Raw genomic sequence first — 8952 nt, 5'->3', positions numbered from 1 at the left:
CAAGTTTGGCTCGATTTCCTGGAACTTGGGGGATATTTTCCAGTCCCGGAGACTCTAAACTAACTCCTGATGGCCTTGGTTTGCAGAGGGATGGACACAGGTAAAAAGATCACACGCTCGGTTTCGAGGTTTTAGGGCGAAATATAGCCCCACTTTATTTTAAGACTAAAAGAGTAGCCCAGACCAACTTTGGCTCGCTTTCCTTTCGATTTGCTAGCTTTCGGCCTAAAAGCTCGAGACCGAGCAAAGATCGTTTTACCTGTGTCCATTTCTGTGCAAACCAAGGCAATCAAGAGTTAGTTTAGAGTCCCTGGGTTTGGAAAATATCCCCCAAGTTCCGGCCAATCGAGCCAAAGTTGGTCAAGATTACGATGCGCGCAAGGCGTTCTCCGCTACTCTTTCAGTCTTAAAATGAAGTGGGGCGATATTTCGGCCTAAAAGCTCAAACCTGAGCGTTTTACCTGTGTTTATTTCTGCGTGAACAAAGGCCATCAGGAGTTATTTTAGAGTCCCCCGAGACTGGAAAATATATCCCAAGTTCCGGCAACTCGATCCAGAGTTTGTCAAGAATACGATGCGCGTTAGGCGGTGTCGGCTACTCTTTCAGTCTTAAAATAAAGTGGGGCTATATTTGGGCCTAAAAGCTCGAAACCGAGCATGCGATCATTTTAGCTGTGTCTATTTCTCTGCAAACCAAGGCCATCAAGAGTTCGTTTAGAATCCCCGGGACTGGAAAATATCCCCCAAGTTTCGGCAAATTGAGCAAAAGCCGACACCGCCTTAAGCGCATCGTGATTTTGAAAATTTTTGGCTCGATTTGACGGAACTTGGGTGATATTTTCCAGTCTCAGGGACTCTAAACTAACTCGTGATGATCTTGGTTTTTAGTGAAATGGACAGAGGAAAAATATTTGAACGCTTGGTTTGGAGCTTCTAGGCCAAAATATAGCCCCACTTCACTTTAAGAGTGAGAGAAGGTAGCCGAGACCGCCTTACGCGCAGGGCGATTTTTACCAACTTTCGGTCGATTTCCAGGAACTTGCGTTATATTTTCGAGTCCTGGGGAATCTAAACTAACTCGTGATGGCCTTGGTTTTCAGTGAAGTGGACAGAGGAAAAATAGTTGAACGCTCTGTTTGGCTCGGTTTCGGGCTTCTAGGCCGAAATATAGCTCCACTTCACTTTAAGAGTGAGAAAAGGTAGCCGAGACCGCCTAACGCGCACGGCGATTTTCACCAACTTTGGGCCGATTTTAAGGAATTAGCGAGATGTTTTCCAGTCCCAGGGATTCTAAAGTAACTGGTGATGGCCTCGGTTTTCAGTAAAATAAACAGAGGAAAAATATTTGAACGCTCGGTTTCGAGCTTCTAGGCCAAAATATAGCCCCACTTCACTTTAAGAGTGAGAGAAGGTAGGCGAGACCGCCTTACGCGCAGGGCGATTTTTACCAGCTTTGGGTCGATTTGCAAGAACTTGCGTTATATTTTCCAGTCCTGGGGAGTCTAAACTAACGCGTAATGGCCTTGGTTTTCAGTGAATTGGCCAGAGGAAAAATAGTTGAACGCTCGGTTTAGGGCTTTTAGGCCGAAATATAGCCCCAGTTCACTTTAAGAGTGAGAAAAGGTAGCCCAGACCGCCTAACGCGTACGGCGATTTTCACCAACTTTGGGCCGATTTCCAGGAATTAGCGGGATATTTTCCAGTTCTGGGGACTCTAAACTAACTTGTGATGGCCTTGGTTTCAGTAAAATGGACAGAGGAAAAATATTTGAACGCTCGGTTTCGAGCTTCTAGGCCGAAATATAACCCCACTTCATATCAAGAGTGAGAAAAGGCTGCCGAGACCGCCTTACGTGCAGGGCGATTTTCACCAACTTTGGGTCGATTTCCAGGAATTTCCGGAATATTTTCCAGTCCCGAGGACTCTAAACTAGCTCGTGATTGCCTTGCTTGTCAGTGAAATGGACAGAGGAAAAATATTTGAACGCTCGGTTACGAGCTTCTAGGCCGAAATATAGCCCCACTTCACTTTAAGAGTGAGAAAAGGTAGGCGAGATCGCCTTACGGGCAGGGCGATTTTCACCAACTTTGGTCGATTTCCAGGAAGTTACGGAATATTTTCCAGTCCCGGGGTCTCTAAGCTAACTCTTGATGGCCTTGGTTATTAGAGAAATTGACAGAGAAACAATATTTGAGCGCTCGGTTTCGATCTTCTAGGCCGAAGTATAGCTACACTTTAATTTAAGAGTAAGAAACGGTAGCCGAGATCGCCTTACGCGCAGGGCGATTTTCACCAACTTTGGATCGATTTCCAAGAATTTCGGGGATATTTTCCAGTCTCGGGGACTCTAAACTAACTCGTGATTGCCGTGGTCTTCAGTGAAATGGACAGAGGAAATATATTTGAACACTTGATATTGAGGTTCTAGGCCAAATTATTGCACCACTTCACTTTAAGAGTAAGAAAAGGTAGCCGAAAGCGCCCTATGCGCAGGGCGATTTTCACCAAATTTAGGTCGATTTCCAGGAACTTGCAGGATATTTTAAAGTCCCGGGGAATATAAAGTAACTCGTGATCGCCTTGGTTTTCAGTAAAATAGACAGAGGTAAAATATTTGAACGCTCCGTTTAGGAGCTTCTAGGCCGAGTATAGCCCCACTTTACTTTAAGAGTAAGAAAAGGTAGCCGATACCGCCTTACGCGCAAAGCGATTTTCACCAACTTTGTGTGGACTTCCAGGAACTTGCAGGATGTTTTCCAGTCCTGGGAACTCCAAGCTAACTCGTGATGGCCTTGGTTTTAAGTGAAATGGACAGAGGAGAAATATTTGAACGCACGGTTTAGAGCTTCTAGGCCGAAATATAGACCCACTTCACTTTAAGGGTGAGAAAAGGTAGCCGAGACCGCCTTACGCCTAGGGCGATTTTAAGCAACTTTGGATCGATTTCCAGGAACTTGCGAGATATTTTCCTGTCCCGGGAGTTCTAAACTAACACGTGATGGGCTAGGTTTTCAGTAAAATGGACAGAGGTAAAATATTTGAACGCTCGGTTTAGGAGCTTCTACGCCGAAATATAGCCCGACTTTACTTTAAGGGTAAGAAAAGGTAGCCGATACCGCCTTACGCGCAAAGCGATTTTCACCAACTTTGGATCGATTTCCAGGAACTTCCGGGATATATTCCAGTCCTGGAGACTCTGAACTAACTCGTGATGGCCTTGGTTTTAAGTGAAATGGACAGAGGAGAAATATTTGAACGCACGGTTTAGAGCTTCTAGGCCGAAATATAGACCCACTTCACTTTAAGGGTGAGAAAAGGTAGCCGAGACCGCCTTACGCCTAGGGCGATTTTAAGCAACTTTGGATCGATTTCCAGGAACTTGCGGGATATTTTCCTGTCCCGGGAGTTCTAAACTAACACGTGATGGGCTAGGTTTTCAGTAAAATGGACAGAGGTAAAGTATTTGAACGCTCGGTTTAGGAGCTTCAACGCCGAAATATAGCCCGACTTTACTTTAAGGATAAGAAAAGGTAACCGACACCGCCTTACGCGAAGGGCGATTTTCACCAACTTTGGATCGATTTCCAGGAACTTCCGGGATATATTCCAGTCCTGGAGACTCTGAACTAACTCGTGATGGCCTTGGTTTTCAGTGAAATGGACAGAGGAAAAATATTTGAACGCTCGGTTTCGAGCTTCTAGGCCGAAATATAGCCCCACTTCATATCAAGAGTGAGAAAAGGTTGCCAAGACCGCCTTACGCGTAGAGCGTTATGCACCAACTTTAGCTCGATTTCCTGGAACTTGCGGGATATTTTCCAGTGCTGGGGACTCTAAACTAACTCCTGATAGCCTTGGTTCTCAGTGAAATGGACAGAGGAAAAATATTTGAACGCGCGGTTTCGAGCTTCTAGGCCGAAATATAGTCCCACTTCACTTTAAAGAAAAGGTAGCCGAGACCGCCTGACGCGCAGGGCGATTTTCACCAACTTTGGGTCGATTTCCAGGAACTTGCGTTATATTTTTCAGTCCTGGGGACTCTAAACTAACTCGTGATGTACTTTGTTTTCAGTGAAATGGACAGAGGAAGAATATTTGAACGCTCGGTTTCGAGCTTCTAGGCTGAAATATAGCCTCACCTCATTTTGAGACTGATAGAGTAGCAGAGACCGCCTAACGCCCTTGGTGATTTTGAGCAACTTTGGCCCGATTTTCCGGAACTTGGGGGATATTTTCAGTTCTACGGCTTCTAAACTAACTCTTGATGGCCTTGGTTTTCATTAAAATGCACACAGGTAATACGATCGCACGCTTGCTTTTGAGCTTTTAGGCCGAAAAATAGCCCCACTTCATTTTAAGACTGAAAGAGCAGCCAACAACGCCTTACGCGCATCGTCGTCTTGACCAACTTTGGCTGCATTTCCTGCAACTTGGGGGATATTTTTCAGTCGCAGGAACTCTAAACTAACTCCTGATGGTCTTGGTTTGCAGAGAAATGGACACATGTAAAACGATCGCACACTCGGTTTCGAGCTTTTAGGCCAAAATATAGCCCCACTTCATTTTAAGAGTGTAAGAGTAGCCGAGACCGTCTTACGCGCATCGTGATCTTGACCAACTTTGGCTCCATTTCCCGGAACTTAAAGGATATTTTTCAGTCCCAGGGAGTGTAAACTAACTCCTGTTTCCCTTGGTTTGCAGAGAAATGGACACAGGTAAAGCGGTCGCACGCTTGGTTTCGAGCTTTGAGGTCGAAATATAGCCCCACTTCATTTTAAGACTAATAGAGTAGCCGAGACCGCCTTGTGTGCGTCGTGATCTTAACAACCTTTGGCTTGCTTTCCCGGAATTTATGGGATATGTTCCAGTCCCGGGTCCCTAAAGTAACTCCTGATGGCCGTGGTTTCCAGAGAAATAGACACAGGTAAAACGATCGCACGCTCAGTTTCGAGCTTTTAGGCCGTAATATAGCCCCACTTCATTTTAAGACTGAAAGAGTAGCCGAGACCGCCTTGCGCACATCCCGATCTTGAGCAACCTTGGCTCGATTTCCCTTCGATTTGCTATATTTCGGCATAAAAGCTCGAAACCGAGGAAAGATCGTTTTACCTGTGTCCATTTCTCTGCAAATTAAACCAAGGCCATCAAGAGTTAATTTAGAGTCCCTGGGTTTAAAAAATATCCTTCAAGTTTCGGGAAATCGAGCCCAAGTTGGTCAAAATGACGACGCACGTAAGGCGATCTCGGCTACTCTTTCAGTCTTAAAATAAAGTAAGGCTTTATGTCGGGCTAAAAGCTCGAAACTGAGCATGCGATCCTTTTGCCTGTGTCCATTTCTCTGCTAACCAAGGCCATCAGGACTTAGTTTAGGGTCCCTGGGGCTGGAAAATATCCCCCAATTTCCGGAAAAACGAGCCAAAGTTGGTCAAGATCACGACGCGCATAAGGCGGTCTGGGCAACTCCTTAAGTCTTAAAATAAAGTGGGGCTATATTTCGGCCGTAAAGCTCAAAACCGAGCGTGCCATCGTTTTACCTGTGTCCATTTCTCTGCAAACCAAGGCTATCAGGAGTTAGTTTACAGCCCCGGGACTGGGAGATATTTTCCAAACTAACTCCTGATGGCCTTGGTTTGCAGAGAAATGGACACAGGTAAAATGCTCGCACGCTCGGTTTCAAGCTTTTAGGCCGAAATATAGCCCAACTTTATTTTAAGACTGAAAGAATAGGCGAGACCGCCTTGTGCGCATCGTGATCTTGACCAACTTTGGCTTAATTTCCAGGAACTTGGGGGATATATTCCAGTCCCGGGGACTCTAAGCTAACTCCTGATGGCCTTGGTTTGAAGAGAAATGAACACAGGTAAGAGGATCGGAGGCTCGAATTCGAGCATTTAGGCCAAAATATAGCCCAACTTCATTTTAAGCCTGAAAGAGTAGCCGAGACCGCCTTACGTGCATCGTGATCTTGACCAACTTTGGCTTGATTTTCCGGAACTTAGGGAATATTTTCCAGTCCCGGGTATTCTAAACTAACTCCTGATGGCCTTGGTTTGCAGAGAAATGGACACAGGTAAAACGATCGCACGCTCGGTTTTAAGCTTTTAAGTGGAAGTATAGCACAAGCTCATTTTAAGACTGAAAGAGTAGCCTAGACCGCCTTACGATCATTGTGATCTTGACCAACTTTGGCTCGATTTCCCGGAACTTCGGGGATATTTTCCAATCCCGGGAACTCTAAACTAACTCCTGATGGCCTTGGTTTCCAGAGTACTGGACACAGGTAAATTAATCGCACGCTTGGTTTCGAGCTTGTAGGCCAAAATATAGCCCAACTTCATTTTAAGCCTGAAAGAGTAGCCGAGACCGCCTTACGTGCATTGTAATCTTGACCAACTTTGGCTTGATTTTCCGGATCTTAGGGAATATTTTCCAGTCCCGGGTATTCTAAACTAACTCCTGATGACCTTGGTTTGCAGAGAAATGGACACAGGTAAAACGATCGCACGCTCGGTTTTAAGCTTTTAGGTGGAAGTATAGCACAAGTTCATTTTAAGACTGAAAGAGTAGCCTAGACAGCCTTACGATCATTGTGATCTTGACCAACTTTGGCTCGATTTCTCGGAACTTGGGGGATATTTTCCAATCCCGGGAACTCTAAACTAACTCCTGATGGCCTTGGTTTCCAGAGTACTGGACACAGGTAAATTAATCGCACGCTTAGTTTCGAGCTTGTAGGCCAAAATATAGCCCCACTTCATTTTAAGACTGAAAGAGTAGCTGAGACCGCCTTACGCGCATCGTGATCTTGACCAACTTCGGCTCGATTTCCCGGAACTTGGGGATTATTTTTCAGTCCCAGGAACTCTAAACTAACTCCTGATGGCCTTAGTTTGCAGAGAAATGGACACAGGGAAAACCATCGCACGCTCGGTTTCAAAGCTTAAGCCGAAATATAGCCCCACTTCATTTTTAGACTAAAACAGTAGCCAAGACCGCCTTGCGCGCATCGTGATCTTGACCAAATTTGGCTGGATTTCCCGTAAATTGGGGGTTATTTTCCAGTTTCGGGGACTCTAATTTTTTGATGGCCTTGGTTTACTGAGAAATGGACACATGTAAGACAATCGCACGCTCGGTTTCGAGCTTTGAGGCCGAAAGATAGCCCAACTTCATTTTAAGACTGATAGAGTAGCCGAGACCGCCTTGCGCGCATTGTAAACTTGACCAACTTTGGCTCGATTTCCCGGAACTTGGGATATATTTTCCAGTCTCGGGGACTCTAAACTAACTCCTGATAGCCTTGGTTTGCAGAGAAATGGACACAGGTAAAACGATCGCACGCTCGGTTTCGAGGTTTTAGGCCGAAATATAGCCCCACTTCATTTTAACACTGAAAGAGTAGCCGTGACTGCCTTACGGGCATCGTGACCTTGACCAGCTATGGCTCGATTTCCCGGAACTTGGGGGATACTTTCCAGACCCGGATCCTCTAAACTAACTCCTGACGACATTGGTTTGCAGAGAAATGGACACAGGTAAAACGATGGCACTCTTGGTTTCGAGCTTTTAGGCCGAAATATAACCCCACTTCATTTTAAGACTGAAAGAGTAGGCGAGACCGCTTTACGCGCATCGTGATCTTGACCAACTTTGACTCGATTTGCCGGAACTTGGGGCAAAATTTTCCTGTTCTAGGGCTTCTAAACTAACTTCTGATGGTCTTGGTTTGCAGAGAAATGGACACAGCTAAAACGATCGCACGCTTGCTTTTAGGCCGGAAATTATGTCCACTTCATTTTAAGACTGAAAGAGTAGCCAAAAACGCGTTGCGCGCATCGTGATTTTGACCAACTTTGGCTTGATTTGCCGAACTTGGGGGATGTTTTTCGAGTCCCGGGGACTCTAAACTAACTCCTGATGGCCTTGGTGTGTAACGAAATGGACACAGGTAAAACCATCGCACGCTCGGTTTCGAGCTTTTAGACCGAAATATAGCCCCAATTCATTTTAAGACTGAAATAGCAGCCAAGACCGCCTTGCGCGCATTGTGATCTTGACCAACTTTGGCTCGATTTCCCGGAACTTGGGGGATATTTTTCAGTCCCGGGGACTCTAGAGTAACTCCTGATGGCCTTGGTTTCCAGAGAAATGGACACAGGTAAAACGATCGCACTCTCAGTTTGCAGCTTTTAGCCCGTAATCTAGCCCCACTTCATTTTTTAAGACTGAAAGAGTAGCCAAAACCGCCTTAAGCGCATCGTGATCTTCACCAACTTTGGCTCCTTTTCCCGGAACTTCAGGAAGAATTTTAAATCCTAGGGACTCTAACCTAACTCTTGGCTGCCTTGGTTGGCAGAGAAATGGACACAAGTAAGAGGATTGGACACTCGGTTTCAAGCTTTTAGGCCGAAATATAGTCCCACTTCGTTTTAACACTGAAAGAGTAGCCGAGACCGTCTTACGCGAAACGCAATCTTGACCAACTTTGGCTCGATTTCCCGGAGGTTGGGGGATATATTCCAGTCTCGGGGACTCTAAACTAACTCCTGATGACCTTGGTTTGCAGAGAAATGGACACAGGTAAAACGATGGCACGCTCGCTTTCGAGCTTTTAGAGCGAAATATAGCCCCACTTTTATTTAAAACTAAAAGAGTATTCAAGACCGCCTTGCCCGCATCGTGATCTTGACCAACTTTGGCTCGATTTCCTGGAACTTGGGGGATATTTTCCATTCCGGGGGACACTAAACTAACTTTTGATAACCTTGGTTTGCAGAGGAAAGGACACAGGTAAAACGATCGCACGCTCGGTTTGAAGCTTTTAGGCCAAAATGTAGCCCCACTTCATTTTAAGACTTGAAAGAGTAGCCGAGACCGCCTTGCGCGCATCGTGATCATCACCAACTTTGACTCGATTTCCCTGAACTTGGGGGATATTTTCCAGCCCCGGG

Source organism: Orbicella faveolata, unplaced genomic scaffold, assembly GCF_042242905.1.
Source record: "Orbicella faveolata isolate gen_17 unplaced genomic scaffold, um_ofav_v1 contig_3, whole genome shotgun sequence".
NCBI classification, from domain to species: Eukaryota; Metazoa; Cnidaria; class Anthozoa; order Scleractinia; family Merulinidae; genus Orbicella; species Orbicella faveolata.
This window is presented reverse-complemented; position numbering follows the sequence as displayed.